Source organism: Gallinula chloropus (genome assembly GCF_964237585.1).
Source record: "Gallinula chloropus genome assembly, chromosome: 6".
NCBI lineage: Eukaryota > Metazoa > Chordata > Aves > Gruiformes > Rallidae > Gallinula > Gallinula chloropus.
The window spans coordinates 6590737-6607369 of record NC_140091.1 but is presented as its reverse complement, the minus strand read 5'-3'; the positions used below and the strand labels follow the sequence as shown (position 1 = coordinate 6607369).

At 44.6% G+C, this 16633-nt stretch overlaps 1 pseudogene across 1 annotated transcript; it reads right to left on the bottom strand.

Moving 5' to 3' along the window:
- Positions 1-3117: 3117 nt before the first annotated feature.
- Positions 3118-16633, bottom strand: LOC311193140 (origin recognition complex subunit 1-like; annotated as a pseudogene). Its single transcript has 16 exons — positions 16545-16633; positions 16059-16183; positions 15046-15215; positions 14476-14638; positions 13571-13814; positions 12764-12881; positions 11757-11863; positions 11238-11339; positions 10601-10772; positions 9848-9955; positions 8943-9092; positions 8085-8192; positions 6915-7081; positions 5732-5817; positions 4218-4416; positions 3118-3242 (listed from the first exon to the last, which is right to left on the bottom strand). The product of its transcript is annotated as an origin recognition complex subunit 1-like (transcript).

Sequence of the window (16633 nt, the reverse complement as noted above, 5' to 3'; positions counted from 1 at the left end):
TCTTTGGTCGTTGTTGCTGACTTCTGTTTCCTTCAAATTAAGAATTTCCTCATAGGAAACAGACCACAGACCTCAGGAAAGCGCCGCGCACACAACCGAAACAGACACACACACCCCGTCCTTATGCCGTTCCCCTTTCCTCTGCCCCAGTGTCGCTCCGCCCTCCCCAGAGCCGTTCCCTCCGCCCCAGGGCCGCTCCCCGCTCGTCTGCCCCAGCCCCTCGCTTTAGACGAGGCAGCGAAAAGCTCCAACAAGGCTCTACTGCCCCGCTCCCAGGCGCCCCCCGCTGCGGGCCCGTGGCAAAGGAAGGAGACATTACCGCCGACGGCTGGGACACGCAGAGCCGCTGGGGACACGCAGAGCCGGTGGCGGGGACACGAAGAGGCGGTGGCTGGGGACACGAAGAGGCGGTGGATGGGGTCGCGAAGAGGCGGTGGCGGGGGACGCGAAGAGGCGGTGGATGGGGACACGAAGAGGCGGTGGATGGGGACACGAAGAGGCGGTGGATGGGGTCGCGAAGAGGCGGTGGATGGGGTCGCGAGGAGACGCTCGATGGGGACGCGAAGAGTCAGTGGCTGGGGACGCGCAGAGCTGCCGGGACAGGTCGCTTCTCGGCCGCGGACCGAACGCGACTGACCAGCACCGACGCCGTCGCCGCGGTAACCGCCGAACGCCACGATGACACAAGAATGGAATTTCGCACCTAAGCCAATCCTGGGATGGGCTGGGCATCATGGGGCTTTTTCCTAGGTCTACAGGAGCACAGCCAAAAAAATACATCCTCTTATCCTTTTTCCGGAATAACCATGTAAACCTTTCAAAGTAGAGGATGGAGTAGTTGTACTTTCAGCTTCTATCAGTGATGAAAAAGCCTTTCAGATAGATCAGACATTTGTAAATAGGGATCTTTATTAAAGTATTCAGGTTGCCAAGAGATAAAATCCTGGTACTTGGACTTACTTTTCCCTTTTGGTTTCGACTTCCTTCTCTCCCTTTTTCTCCTGTGACACCAGCCACAGCTCTGCTTCCAGGTCCCCATCATCCCCACCTTCTTCTGCGCCCAGCAGCATCTCTGCTGGGTTGAAATCTACAAACAGTCCCTGCTGAAGCCAAGGGAAAATTAAAAAGAAAAATCAAATACTGCAGTCAGAACAGAGATAACATTGAGAACCATTGCACTGCGTGGATTATTACAACTTCTTCTTAAAGCCTGCTGAATTCTATTCTTCTTAAAGCCTGCTGCCATACCACTACAAAATATTGAAATAAAATTGTGTGTTCCTCTTTGCACCCTTTTAACCCCCAAATTGCTCTTTGAATCCTTTTAAAACCCCACAGGGTAACGTGAAACATCGCTGAGAAACACTCATGCCAAGGACCAGGAACAGGATTCATATTCAGCAGCTATTTGCTTCCTAGCCCAAATCCTGCCCTCGACCTTCTGTCAGGCACTGGGCAGGTCAGTTGCCCATCCTCTGCCCCTCATCCATCTCCCTTCTGGAAAAGAAAGACAACACCTTTGCAGTCTTGGATAGAACGGTAAGAAGGTCAGGACACGATTTAATTAGGAAATATTTATAACAGGGACATACACTCTTTATCAATATGCAAACCAGAGCAGGAGCACATGGGATCTGTTCATCACTACACTGCAAGAGTAGAAAGTGATAGAACTGTAGTAATGAATGCAGTCAAGAACAGAATCCAGCCCTTCTAGCTCTCAGTCTCTCAATCTGCTCAGTAAGGCACATTTCCAATGAAACTGGCACCATTCAGGAAATGTTTAATTAAACAGAAAAAAGAAAAAGAGGTAACAGTCCTGCAGTTGATACCCTATGCAGCACAAAAGCTGTTTGCTCATTTGCAAGTGAACAAGCCATTAGTGTATTTGCTTCAAGAAACAATTCTCCAAGCTTGAAGACGGGCTGAATAACTGTATTGAACTAGAAATTATTCAAAGTTGTTCATTATATTATTTACTCTTTCTAGAGTTCCACTCTGGTTCTAACATTCGTTAGTTACTTAGTGGATACTCCAGTCTTCTTATTTCTGATTTCTTAGAGATGTAAGAAAAACCTCCACATAGTTATTGAAGGTAGTAGGAAATCTCAATATAGCCAGGCTAGGAAACTACTAGGAGTCATGAGGTCTCAGGCAAAGATTACAGCTTGACAGCAGTCTGGCTTCCCTGCAAGACCCCCAGTGCTGCCTATCAGACAGTTACTTTAAAAAGAGGGTGCTAAAGGATAAAGCAGGAAATCAGGCAACCCACAATTTCATTTGTTTCATAGTCCTGCAAACTCTTATTGACACCTGGCAGATTCCAGCAGGACAACAGCAGTGAGACACCTGAATGCCGCTCCCCTGAAGAGCAGCAGGGGCAGGAGGGTTCCCTACCTGCTCGGACACCCCGTTTCCCAGGCCCTTTGCCTCCCTTACCTGCTTTGCAGCCGCGGCTTGCTGGCCCTTCGCCTGAGGGCTTTGTTTAGCTCTTCTGCCAAGCATGCTGGTTCAGGAATTCCAGACGCTTGTGTCTCTGAGGGGCTGAGAGCGCATGGAAGTCAATGGCAGTATCCTTGTCCGTCTCAACGCAACGCAAGCGGGAGGAAGGCAGGCAGCACGGAGCGGGCTGCGCTCAAACCCGCAGCTTTGACCGGCACCCCCAGACGTCTGGCACCACCGTGAAGGAGGGGTGGGGGGCGCGGGGGGCACACACCATGTAACACACACCCCCCAAGGCCTAGGCCCGCCTGTGCCGCCTTCCCCCGGCCGCAGGGAGCCCGGCACGGCCACACCCCTCCGTCCGCCTCAAGGCGCTCCCCACGGACCGGCCCAGGAGACAGGCACAGCCGCTCGCAGCCGCGGACAGTACGGCGGGAACAGCTCCCTCACCGCCGAACCAGCGCCGCGGGAGGGCGGGAGAGGCGGGAGAGTGTTGCGAGGGCGGGGCCCGGCCGCGGGGTAGTGGCGGGCTGGGGCCTGGGTCTGGCGGTGGCAGCTTACAGCTCGGCTCCTCAGCCCGCCACAGCTCCGGCTTGGGTTAACCTTCGGGCAGAGGGGACACCGGGTCTTGCACAACTTGGTCACGGTAACGAACATGAGCAGCGACGACCAGAGTCAGGGCCGCAGCGGGGTACAGCCGGTCACAGCCCCCAGCCTTCCATTGCCGCATTGGGGCGCCACGAGGCTGACACTCCGCCTTACCGGTGTCAGGGGCCTGTGCTCATTCATTCGGCCTTTAGCTGGAGCATTTAACAAACACATTACAAAAAAGAAAGCCCCTGACATGGAGTTTCTTTGACAAGTCTGTTTAACAGCCACTTCTTTGGCTGCCTGATGCCACTACAAAGGCTTTAGTTCGCCAGGCAAACCCAGCCCTGCCATAGAGATCCTACTCGGAGGGTCAGGGTCACTGAAGAGACACCTACAAATTCATTGTCCAGCCCTACACCAGTGAGCACCCTGGCAGAAGTCACAGCGCAGAAATACCTGCAGCTTTGGCCACTTCCATTTGTTAGTTACTGAGATCACTCAACAAGATCCATTCTTTGTGCCTGTTCCACAGCAACAACTTGAAAAAGCATTTTCAAATTCTGATCCCATACAACTAATACCGGTGAAGGGTTTGGTTACAAAAGCCCATTGCAACAGACCTGCGGTACCTGAGGCAACACCTCTGAAGCAATCCTTGATAGCCATCGATGATGATGATTATTATTATAAAGCTGGTTACTTGAATGCCAGATTTATTCTGGCATTTTGACTTTCCTGGTAGAAAAGGCTCCTCAATTAAAAAACTCCACCTTGATTGCAAACAAAGTTCCTGTTCCTTATACCACATTTTAATCTCTGTAACACTCAACAAAAGCCAGTGAAGAGAAGCTACATAAGCTCCAGTGCCACAGACACTGCTAGTGCTAAAAATCCGACTCCTGGGCATGAGCAGTGATGCAAGTAATGAAGTTCCCTCTGCTGAAAGGGAACCAGTTACCAGCACATACAAATATTTAAAAAAATCAAACAGCTTGATTTGAACATCTAAAATGCTTTAACAGAACTAATTTATTAGATTAAAACTACCTAAAAAAAAAATCAAACATCTAAGCAAAGTACTTAACACAAAATACATTTCAACATTTAAATATTATAAATTTAAAAATAAAAACAGACAATATTTAAAATATTTATGAACATTAAAAACTATTAAAAATTCTAACAGATGGTGTGACTGTTGAGTGCAGAGATCAGATCGTCCCGGCTGATGTTCAGGCGCACCCGCATGTCAAGATACTCAGTGCTGGGTCCTGTCAGCAAGAGCCTGCAGGCACTGAGTCTCGAACAAACTGCCATGATGTCGGACACTGTAGGACATGGAATGCCTTCAACTCTGCACAAGGCAACGTGCTGATGGTAGATCTATTGTAAAAGAGAGAAGGGGGGACAGGTCATGTTTACCTCCTGTTGCAATCTAACAGGCCAAGGTGAAAAGAAAAAAAAAAGCAGCTTCCTTCCCTCCACTTCTATGGGAGGGGAAGGAAAACGAGCTGGGATCTGTTCAGACAAACTGTAGACATGCTGCTCTTCAAGCACAAACTGTGGGAACTTTGTCACCAATTTCAACCCTCTTTTAGTTTTCCTCCATGAACTATGCTGCTTGATATTTTCAGGTACTCATTGATTTTTCCTGTTACAAAGCAAGTTAGGTGGAGGCATGCAGGATTTTCAACCACTTTGTGATCCACACCATGCAGAACATGAGTACAGCTGCACACGTTTCCAATCAGAAGTATTTAGTCCCATTGAAAACCAGGTGGGAGCAGCCAGGTTTTACACCTGGCCTGCACCTTGTCATCATGGGTGGACCATCCAGTGCATAAGAAACTGATTGAAAGAACATAGACAAAGGGTGGTGGTCAATGGGTCTGTGTCCAGGTGGAGGCCGGTGACAAGCGGGGTCCCCCAGGGGTCTCTCTTGGGACTGGTGCTCTTTAACATCTTTATCAATGACATCGATGATGGAATTGAGTGCACCCTCAGCAAGTTTGCAGATGACACCAAGCTGAGTGCTGTGGTTGACACAACAGAAGAAAGGAAGCCATCCAGAGGGATGTTGACAGGCTGGGAAGGTGGGCCCAGGGGAACATAATGAGGTTCAGCCCTGCGAAGTGTAAGGTCTTGCACTCGGGCCAGAAGAATCCCAGACAGAGATACAGACTGGGAGAAGAGCTCCTGGAGAGGAGCCCAGGGGGACATCATTACAGCCTTTCAGTACCTGAAGGGAGCAGAGAAACAGGAGGGCATCAACTTTTCAAAAGGGTAGACAACGGCAGGACCAGGGGGAATGGATTAAAGCTGAAGGAAGGTAGGTTTAAATTAGATATTTGGGGGAAGTTTTTTACAGTGTTGAGGTGCTGGAACAGGCTGCCCAGAGAGGTGGGGGATGCCACGACCCAGGAGGCATTCAAGGCCAGGTTGCATGGGGCCCAGGGCAATCTTCAGTAGATCCAGGCCTGGAGGTTGGTGGCCCTGCATCTGGCAGGGGGGTTGGAGCTCAATGACCCTTGGATCCCTTCCAACCCAGACCATTCTATGATTCTATGATCATACTGTCTTCCATCAAATTTTAATGAACCCCCCAAATATTTAAGTACCTATAACTTCTGTCTCATAATTTTGACAGTGCTCCCCTCTAAGAGGAAAAAACATCAATTACTCTGAAGCACAAACATACCTGGTGCAATGTTGCCTCTTCAAATCCTGTCCTGCAAAACTCGGCTAAAGTGGCTTTCAGGAAGATGTTCGTGCAGGGAGGCATTCCTGAAGATCAAAACAGAACAGGCAAAAATCAGTCTGCCAAGTTTAGAACTTAGGAAGCATCAGAGAAGAGTCTGGAAGGGAAATTGCTTGGTAGCCTCACATTTAAATGCAGGGTATTTTTCTACCCGAGAGGGGTACACTACAGCCTGCAACACTGGCACCACAATACACTGCATTTCACTCCACCTTTCCTGCAGTGTCTCTGAACACATTCCATTCTGTGCATCATACATGTTCTGCCCTGTGCTTCCGTCAACTGAGGATTTATGAATTCAATCAACATGGAGATTTCCAGGCACAACTAACACAGCAAAAGCCCTTCCATAGCCAACAAAGTGTCTTATTTGCAGCCCTGAGGCCCCATGAAGGGGACTCTCTGTCTTTTGACCAGAAACTAGCAAAGTCCTTTACCAGTTCCAGCCTGTGCAAAGCACCGAACAGCAACAGAATTCCTCACATGTATTCCCACCACAAACACAACCTGCTTATGTTCAACAAACCACTTCCAATGGGACAGTCTTGCATTCTGCTCACATGTCTGCAGTTGCATCTAAGCAAGCAGAGACAGTGCCAAAAATACACTATGTAGAGGGGGCAAGAGTTGACTCCTCAGGGCCTGAGGCCTACACTATGTGTCGCTGTGTCTTCCTCCAGACTAGCTCACAGTCTGCTCCAGAATGCTGAATAGCCAGTAGGGTTTGTAGCTGTGGGCTCCTGAAGAGAGCTTCCAGGTTTAGTTCTAACTGCAAGGAATTGGCACTGGGAAACTGTGTTCAGGGCAATCTATGTACAGTCAGCAGGGACAATTTCCCAGGGAGGAAATTTCACAAGCCCCCTCCTGAGCAGTGCTAACACACTGACATGGAAACATCCTGTAGAAACCTGAACACCTGGTTTCTCTGCCTTGGTTTCCCCTGTCTTTAATTGGGGTTTTTTGTTCCTTTCATTCCAAGCTGTGCTACAAGGCTTGCTTGGGATCCTATTTCCATAACACACAACATATGGCTTATGCTCCCAAAGGGTGCTGACAACAGACTTAATGTTTGTGAAAAAACACCCAGTGAAAAAGACAGAAATTCCTTAGGGATATTTTTTACCTGATGAAATTTATGTATGGTGATGAAAACATTTCATCGATGGCTTTTGTTATGTGGACCACCCTGACTTTTTCAGATGTGCTGCTCTGGCCAGCAAATTCACAGATCTCAGTGGCCCTTCTGCAGATGTTCAGGCAACGCCTTGCATCACCAGACAGTGCTGCTACCTGAAAGGAAACACCACAGCTTTGTAGCAGTACTTCCTACGTGTTGAAGGAAAGAATTAAGCAAGAGTCAACAGACAAAAAAACCCATTCCTGACCACAATGCAGGAGAGCAATGCTGCTGTGAACTGTATCCTAAAATCAGAATACCAATCTTATTGATCAAAACCAAGAAAAGCAACTCTCCCTCAACAACACTCCTCCCTAATGGGGTCATCAGAAATTCAAAACTCAACATTTTTTCTATAACCAAAGAAGTCATGAAGTTAAAAGAAAAACCCCACAACACAAAACACACACTCACAAAATTCCATGTGAGCAGTTCAGTACCAACTTCTTCAGAAATGTCAATAACGATCCTACCACAGTCCATGTTCACACAGAGGAGAAAAAAAATAGAGTGGGGTGGTGGTGTGTGGACTACAGGGAGGGGAGTGGACAGGGACACACACCTGTGACACATTTCTCTGTTGTTCCACACTCAAGAGAATATTGACTTTAAGTGTACATAGGCATTTTTGGTACATTTTAGAGAAATACCTGGTAGAGTGAATTTACATTTCCACGTGCCTGAATCTTTATATCTAAATTTCTGAATCTAAATAGTCTTGTGGTTTACAGTTTAGTAGAGCTATGAATGTTCACTGGATATAGCACTGGCCTAGTGCTCCCAGTAGATGCTGATAACCTGTAAAAGGCCTGGAACCCAGCTGAAGCAAAGAATGAGAAATCCTCTAGAAAATCTTATTGAAAGTTATTTTTCTGAAGAAAATCATACTAGAAAAAAAATGCAGATCACTATTGTTTCTTTTAAAATATCCTGCATACCTTACTGGGAGCATAAGGTATCAGCTGTTACTTGCACCCCACTTTGTCTTCACTACAGAAGACATGAGTACAGAATGAAGCCTGACTTCTGCCACAGAGCTCTCCCCTGCTGCCTGCCTTGCTCCTTACCTAACACAACACAAAGGACAAACAGGACAAGCATCTGTCCTCTGCTTACCAGATGAACTGCATCTTCTTCAAACACATTGATGTTGTCCAGCCTGGATAAAATAATTTCCTCTAATTCTCTGCAGCTGTAAGGCTCAAAGGGCATTCTGGTGAAGCACTGGAGGAAATAATACAATACAGTGAGAAGCAGTTGTAGTGCATTTGTTTCCAACTATTTACACTTATTTAATACAGTAACAGCAGAAGCTATGAAAAGGCATCTCTTATGTAAAAGTCTTCTTTCTTGGGACTCTATGGACTCAGCTGATCTGCAAGGTTAGTGGGTGGGGGGAAGAAGCAATTCACACACTGTAGAACTAGCTGAGTCACAGAAGGATGGAGGCACTGAGCACTGTTTCTGCAAATGTGATAGAGACCACCTAGGAAAAACAGTTTCAACCCAGGTGTAGAGTGCATCCAACCTCCTATCCTAAGGTATCCAACAAGGAAAACCCAGCAGCTGATACTGGCAAGGGGAACGTACTAACTAGGTGCCTGGGATGAGAAAGGATAGAGGAAGGGAATGCAGAAGAGAATTCTTCCCAACTAGAGAGCAAGCGGCTTATCCACAAGGCACAGCATGTCATTATCCAGATCTTAATATGCTTAAAAAGACATCTGCATCTTCACTGATCCTTACAAGAACACATGTACTGAGACAGCCAAACATCAGATGAGCAAGATGGCTCCTGAACTTACTCTGCAAGACTGACACGTTTGTTACTGACCCTCTGCAGAGGGCATTCTAAAAGCGTTGAGTCACCTCTGATGGAACCAGTCCTACCTTTATCCTGGATTACTTCTGACTGCACACAATATCTAAGCTCTTCTCATTTTATAGCACAGCAACAAAATTCCTAGGACATACCACTCTGCTGGCTACTCTGTTCAGCATCATTCTGTCTGGCAAGTCCGTGGTGTTGGCGATGGCCAAGACGATTAACTTCGAGTGCTTCCAAGATGGCCAGTCAAATAAATTGTACAAAACATCCTGTTTCTGGGTCCACAGAAGATCAAGCTGCAGAGACAGGAAGAGAAGCATCAGAGTGACCAAGAAGGGTCTGATATTTACAGCACCTGATGGGGGCTGAGAGCTAGCTCTGCCAAAGACAACTTCCTACGGGATGCCCAACAAGCTGTCCCCACTCTGTTTCTTTTCTCAATCTACTGGGAAGTCCACAGTTGCAGAATCAGGGCTCTAATCCCTTGTGGAAAAGCACAGTCCTAACTAGATGCTTCAACAGTACTATTCACAGCAGAGTGATTACAGATCTGTGGTTTTTAAACACTACTGGGACATTAATACTGCATCCAACAAGATTAAAAGACCCTCCTCCATGTCAGGAGCTGCATCAGCTTACAAAACAAAAAAATGAGGGTCCATCTTTTGATCACTGAACATACCACATGTTCCAAAACCAGACAGGACTTATTTTCACTGTGACTTTTCTGACTGGAAAAGCAGCAGTTTCTAGACAAAATACACCTGAATTCTATCGTCTTGAGGACTTGGCATAACTCATTCTAGTGACTTGGACCAAAGCAAAACATCAAACCAATGTGAAATCCAAGGCAGAGAACAATCTGGCAACAGGACATTTGCCCATTTAAGTTCAGTTTCCTAGGAAGGCTAAGATGACCCTTTTTCATGTCTTCTCACATAAGACCGTTTATTCCTTTTACGTCCCATATGGTGCAGTCCAAGCAGGTCTTTTTCCACCCACCACAACCTCATTTCTAAGAGGACTTCAAGGAAAGAAATAAAGGTCTCACCTCATCTACTACCAGCACCGTGGCCCTTCTGTTTGTTCCAGGTGTACTGAAGAGTTTTGCCAACAGTGCTGCAGCATGGGCTGCTGTCACTCGCTGACCTGTCAGGGACTGGACAAGGATTCAACTTGTTGCAGGTTAATCACATCACAACACAGGAAATAGGAAGAAGTTTAACCCCTATTTGGTTTTAGCTACTCTCCAACAATCAACACAGAAGGCCATTAGTATTTCCTGCAAGTTGTCTTACACATAGATTTAGTACAAAACCCTGAGCCTGGTTTCAGGAGGACTCTAAACGTAGCATGCTTCCAGGGAGTCTCTGAATGCAAAACCTTAGTCAGTGACAAGAACAGTCTGACTTCAGTCATCTTGGACTCCCAGTAAAATATTAATGAATCCTCATAGGGATACAGAACTACAATGACTCATCTCTAATTTTTTCAACAGACGTGCAGAAAGTTAAAGAAGGGGAAAATATACAATGAATCTGGTTGAGATTTATCATTTTTGTTAAACTTAAGTGAGTGCAATAAACCAGCCAGCCACTGCAGCTGAAAGGAAAACAGTTTAAGTAGTAGGTCTCGGCCTTCATTATTTTTTAGCCTGCTCTAAGAGAAAAGCATAGTGTCTGTCTGCTCTACTACTTGGTAGTCCTGATGTGTTAATTGAATCCTGTAACACATCAGGGATCTGATGGCAAAGCATAAGATTTGTTCCTTCTAACCTCAGAGCCACTGAAGAAGCTTTACTTACCTCTAATAACTGCACATAGAATTCATGAGGGTCAGTTAACTTCATGCCATTAATCTCTACAAGCTGGAAGGATGGGATGCAATCATCTTCCACAGCTTGCTCAAGACAGCGAATGGCCTCCTGAACAGTTGTAGTTTTACCAGTTCCAGGCATTCCAGTGATGTACATACACCTACAACAGGAGAAAACCTTTTCAGCAACCTAACAAAAATGATGACACTCCAAGGACTGATAAGCTGCAAGTCCTGGGCTCTGAGAACAGCCTTCAATGCTACTCTCTCACATCAGGCAATTCCTTATCTTTAAGGGACTTCATCTGCAGACTGGGACACATAGAACATTGGAGGATCCCGAGAATTTTTATTAGGGAAGCAGTTAGCAACCTGAAAAACTTTATCAATGTCATTTATCTCTCTCTGTTTACCCAGACATCGAAAATTAATTCATTAATTTGGCCTTTAATTGAAATCTGTAAGCCCATCTTATTTCTATTCACAACCCTTCTTATGGAAGAAAAAGAACAGGAAAATTCAACTGGGAACTTGAATTCTGCCAAATGACAGGAAGTGCTTGTCTGACTGCTGTTAATGTCACAGGTAGATGTGATCTCACTCATAGTCTCCATCAACAAACTCACCCTCCTGTACCATCAACAAGATTGCTCTCCACAAATGTATAGATACTCTGCAATTCCTCCTCACGACAAGGCAGAGATTCTGGGACAGCAGAAACATGCAGCCTGTTAATTGAAAAAGAAAAAGAACATTTGTTTCCACTGTGAAGATCTACAGTATCTGTAAAGCTTTGTCACACACCCAGAGAAGGCAGACAGTATTCGTTTACAATCTAAAGCTAACAAGAAAGGAGCTTTGTCTTCCTGATGTTGCACAGAAGGCAGATACTTAATTCTGAAGAATTCAGCGTGGACTGGTTCTAAGAATTTGAAATTGTAAAAGTGGTAACAGAAATACTACTAGTATTTGTAGATCTAATATCACACTGCAAACACAGAAATGCCATTCTGGTATCAAAACACCATGCATTGTTACCAAATTGATTCAGCATGGTAAAGATGACATTTCCCTGATTCAGCACAGCCCACTGCTATGCCCATCTGATGCCAAGAAGATGATTTCCTCCCCTGAGCACACGTTACCTTAGTCTGGCTTCTGCCAGCAGACTGGCTGCGTTCTGTACAGCAGGGCTGTGCCTGGAAGTTTCAGGAGTTACATTTGGAGATGTCCTGGGTGGTACTGGGAAGGACTGCAAAGAGAAGTTACAACCTCAGATTCTCTATACACAGCAGTTCCTACTGTCAACTGGTCGTATATACAGTTTCTTGAAACCTTGCTAATGCACAAAGATCCCCCATGCCAGAGAACAAGGTGAGGAGAAGGTCTTTACAAAAGAGAGTTACCACACAAGCCTCATGGTCTTTTCTTTCTAAGGGAAAAAAGAAACTGATATGGGAGAGATGATCTAGACTGCTGCATCTTTTAAATGCCTGAACAATTTTAAAGTGTTTATGTCTTTATGAAGTTGGTGCCACCAAGTGATCCAGTTCTTCAGGAACAGCAAGTGGTCTACCTGAATTTCACTGTCCAAACTAAAAAGCCACCTTAATGATTCCTCCTTGTTGTTCCTCTCCTATGCGACTTCTGGGTTAGATATTTCATAAACACAGGGTAAAAATTGGCCTTGACAACACGAACCTGACCACAAGCAGAAACCAGCCTTAATGACCGAGGCCTGACGTGCTGTAGCCTGGCACCCCACCTCCACCAGCAGCCAGGACACTGTGAGAAACTGCCAGCCACACTCTCTTTGCTGTGGTCATGAACACTGTCAAGCACCCCTCTTGTGCTGGCAAGCATCTGCACATTGGTGGGCCTTCAATAATCAGGACACTTCTACTGCCAAGCACAAGGTTACTCTGATGGCATTAGACACACATCCAACATTTTCCCTGTTTTCTGGTCAACAGTGTCTTAACAGTCCCAACACACAAGTGTTTTACAGGCGTGGAACCTATTCGTACCAAACATCAATCAAGATTTAATTAACAGGGAAGAGCATCAGATACATGACTTCAGTACACAGCCATCCAAGCATTCAAATAAGTGACTTAGCAAGCATAAAAATAGCTCTTTGATGGAAACTTACATGTTTCTTTTCTGGTATATACTGTCTGTCATCGTCTTCTTCCCAGTCACTCGAGTAAGAGGTATCCGAGCTAGATGGAGAATACTCCTCCTGTTTAATATTGACTGCATTCAATATGCTATGAGAAACAGAAATAACAAGAGGTAAAAAGCCCCATCAAACATACAGCTCTACACACTACAGAGTGTAATTTGATACATTTTCAGCTTTTTCACTAATTTCTGTCATCAGAAAGTCAACATGTTTTCCACTTGAGCTGTTACTTTCCCATGGCTGTTTCAAAGCCATGACTAGTTTAAAGGGGGTTCCTTTTCTGACAAACACCGTTTCCCAACGTAAGAAGTTTCTGCCCACACTGCAACTCAGGTGTATGTCTACAACCATTTGCATTTTACTAAGAAGCTAAACAAACTATGTAGTTTTCAAGGTATAAATAGTAATTGAAGACCCTTTCTTCTGCCCCAGCATGAAATTCTATATACAGTTGTCATGAGAACTCTCATGAGGCCAATCACAGCCCTTTTTATGGTTCAGCCCATCTCCACAGCTGTCACAAGCAGGGCAAGTTTAAACCTGTACGACAGGTACTGCAGGGAAGCAGGTTTATATCCATCTTAATGAGTACCAACTATCACGATGAAGATGGATTCAAATTCCTTTCCTGTCATGCCCACACCTTCTCCCAGTGATCTCCACAGGCAAAATGTGGTTCAGAGAGAATTCACCTGCTTTTCTCTAGAAAAGGGCCCTTTAAGAGACCTACAAGAAATCCCATACAAAGATAATTATAAAAAGGCTATCACTTACTTTACAGTGTTCTCTTTCACATCCAGATACTTGGGTTTATCAGTAAACCTCTGCCATTCCTCTGCAGTATAAAACATTGCTGCTGACTTCTTACTGGGACAAGGAATTTTTGATGGTGAGCTTAAAATGCCAGTGAAATTCATTTTTCTTTTCCTAGGTGGTGATTTTAAAGGTGCTACAACATCCTGGGCAGCATCCAAAACTTCAGATCCCTGGAGCTGGCTTTCAGGAGATCTTGTGGGACCTAAGAAACAGAGCCAAAGGAACTGTTGTCAAGCGTAGGTATGGCTGGTTTGGTTAACTTTCAGAAGACACAGTACAAATGCCTCAGGAGCTGTCATTTCAATGAAAGGAGATGGCATTCACTAGACTCCAGAACAAGGAACTGCAGACGCACAGAAGGCATAATACACTCCCTCTAAAAACATGACTACATACCATACAAACTGATTTCTTCCAACCCACCTCCATCACTTACAATTTTACTAGGGCTGCAAGTTGAAAATATGGCAGGTGAGAAAGGATTAACAGGAGCATTCAACCAGCCCAAGGTGAGCATTCTGGCACACCATTAGAAAGTTAAAGAAATGGAACTGTTCTGAGCTCAAGTTCGGCTGATGGGTAGGTAGCATTTCAGCCAACAAGCACATGAACTCAGACTTCCCTGTTACAAACAAAACAGAGGCAACAGCAATTGGTTTAAAGCAGGACAGTTGCTTGAAATCATGAGCGTAAGACAAACAACTAAGCTGCCCAAAAGGCCTGGGCAAAGCCAAAAGCCTGAGTGAGGGACCTAAAAATACCAGTGCTGAATATTATCACAGTTTCAACTCCACAAAACCAAGAGGCATAAAACATATTACATTCAAAACTACCAAAAGGACCAAGTATTGCCCTATACATACTGTTTAACTGGTCTAGTCCTTCCTCATCAGATCCTTTCAGCTTCCAGAATATGTCAGGGGTCAAATCCTTAAAACACCTCCCATCCCAAGACTGTTTTATATAGAAAGTGTCTGTCTTGTTTAAAGCAACAGGTAACTCCTCCCACGGATGTAGTGGCACTACCTGTAAAAACAGAGAAGACAAAACCACACATCTAGGTTACTATTTAGTGTTAATCTAGCATTCAGCTATTTTCTAATCACTGATAATCTTATTATTGCAACTCATTATTTAGGGCAACACCTTCAACCTAGGTTTACACGAGCATCAGTTCACTGCACTACACGACTCCCATCACAATCCTGCCTTCCATGCAAGCCTCTACATGAGCTGGCTGCCAATACCTGAAGTCATTTGGGGATGGAGGAAAGACAAAATGTCAACACTTTCAAGCTATCTTATGTTAACTGCATCAAGAAATATACATCCCAGGTTGAGTTTGGGAGGGAAAAGAGTAGCTGCACTGTTCTGTTCTTCTTTGCAAATTGTTTCTTGCTTCCCTCTATGCGTGGAGGGGCTGCAGTACGTACCGTTACGGTTTTAATAATGGTCTCCAAAGCTATATCAACGTTATAGCCAGGAGTTTCATCATAAAACACTTCCTGGGGATCAACTGTTCTTTTAAGCTGTTTCCGTTGGTTTTCAGGGATGTCTGTGAAGCGAGAGAACCACTGCACAACCGCATGTTTTTGTTGGGCATCTGTAACAACAACAACACAAGTCACTGAACATTAAGGATTGTAGCCTGTCACAGTTATTCCCACATCTCAATGACTTTAGCTGAAACATACGTGTGTTTGACAAATTTCTTGAAGATACAGAAAAAAAGGAAAATCTTGTTTTCAAGGAAGCTTTAGGGGTTTCATATGGGCATGAAAAGAATCAATACAATACGTGTTCATTAGTCAACAAATAAGCTGAAGTACAGTTTTGTCCAAAACCAGAATTTTAAAACCCTCAAAATATTGTTATGGCCCAAAACAAACAACAAAAACTGTTCAGAGGAATGTAACATAGCTAACAAATCATTTCTATTGCAAACTCAGTCCTTGTAGCACTCACTTGCCAGGATTTATCTTTTTCCTTCATCTATAAGCAAGTAGTTCTACACGGGACCGAAATCATGAGCCTCAATTTATTCAGTCCTGGACCAAAAGGTTAAGCTCCCTGATGGATAATAACATGTAGGTTCCAGGGCTGCAGTACTCTTGCTACATTTGGATTCTCTAAGCTCTGAATAAAGCACAAGCTCATGCTGTCTTCTGAAGGGACATTTCTTTTCAATTAGACAACTAAAAAAAATGCTTGCAAAAACAGATGAATGCCTTTAAGCTTTCCGTTTATCTATCAAATTTAGTTTAAATTAGCCATCAGCCCCAAATATTTGGGGAGGATATGAATGCAGATGCCGTGATTACCAAAGCCTAAATTCCTTAATAAATTAGGCCAGTGATATGGGGTTATGGGCTAAATACTGCTAAATAAATACTGCTAAAACATTTGTATAGTTCTCAGATGGGAGGTTATTTTTAATTTCTCTTACCATCTTCATATAAATTCAGGAGTTGTGCCACATAAGGTTGATCTGGATTCTCTGCTTCTACTAGAACAAAATCACCAAGGTGGATACGGGTTGATTTTCTGGTTAGTTCCCATTTAATGAATCCCCTAGAAAGTGAAGCATACACAGAGATTAGCAGGATGGAATATTCTTTAGAATTCACAGAACAGTAAAGCTGATGACCTCTCTATCTTAGAGCTAGTTATGCTCCCTCTTACAAAGCCTACAGTTGAGTTGCACCATTAAAACCTTTCCTATTTATTTCAGACAGTTAAAACTTTTTAGACATGATGTAATTTCTAATTCTAGAGCTCAGTGACATTCTTGTTATGCACATACAATGTCACGATACAATGCTCAAAACCTTACTCATATTCTTGCTGTCACATTAACCCAAACAATGGCAAAAAGGTAAAGGCACCTTCACTAACTCAGTTTCCCTGAGCAAATCAGAAAGAAGTTATTTACTTGTACTGGAAAGTCCTCGGTGTGCTGACTGAGCGGGTGCATTTTCCATACCAGGCATAGTCAATTCTGCTTATCTGGTGGGTGCTCAT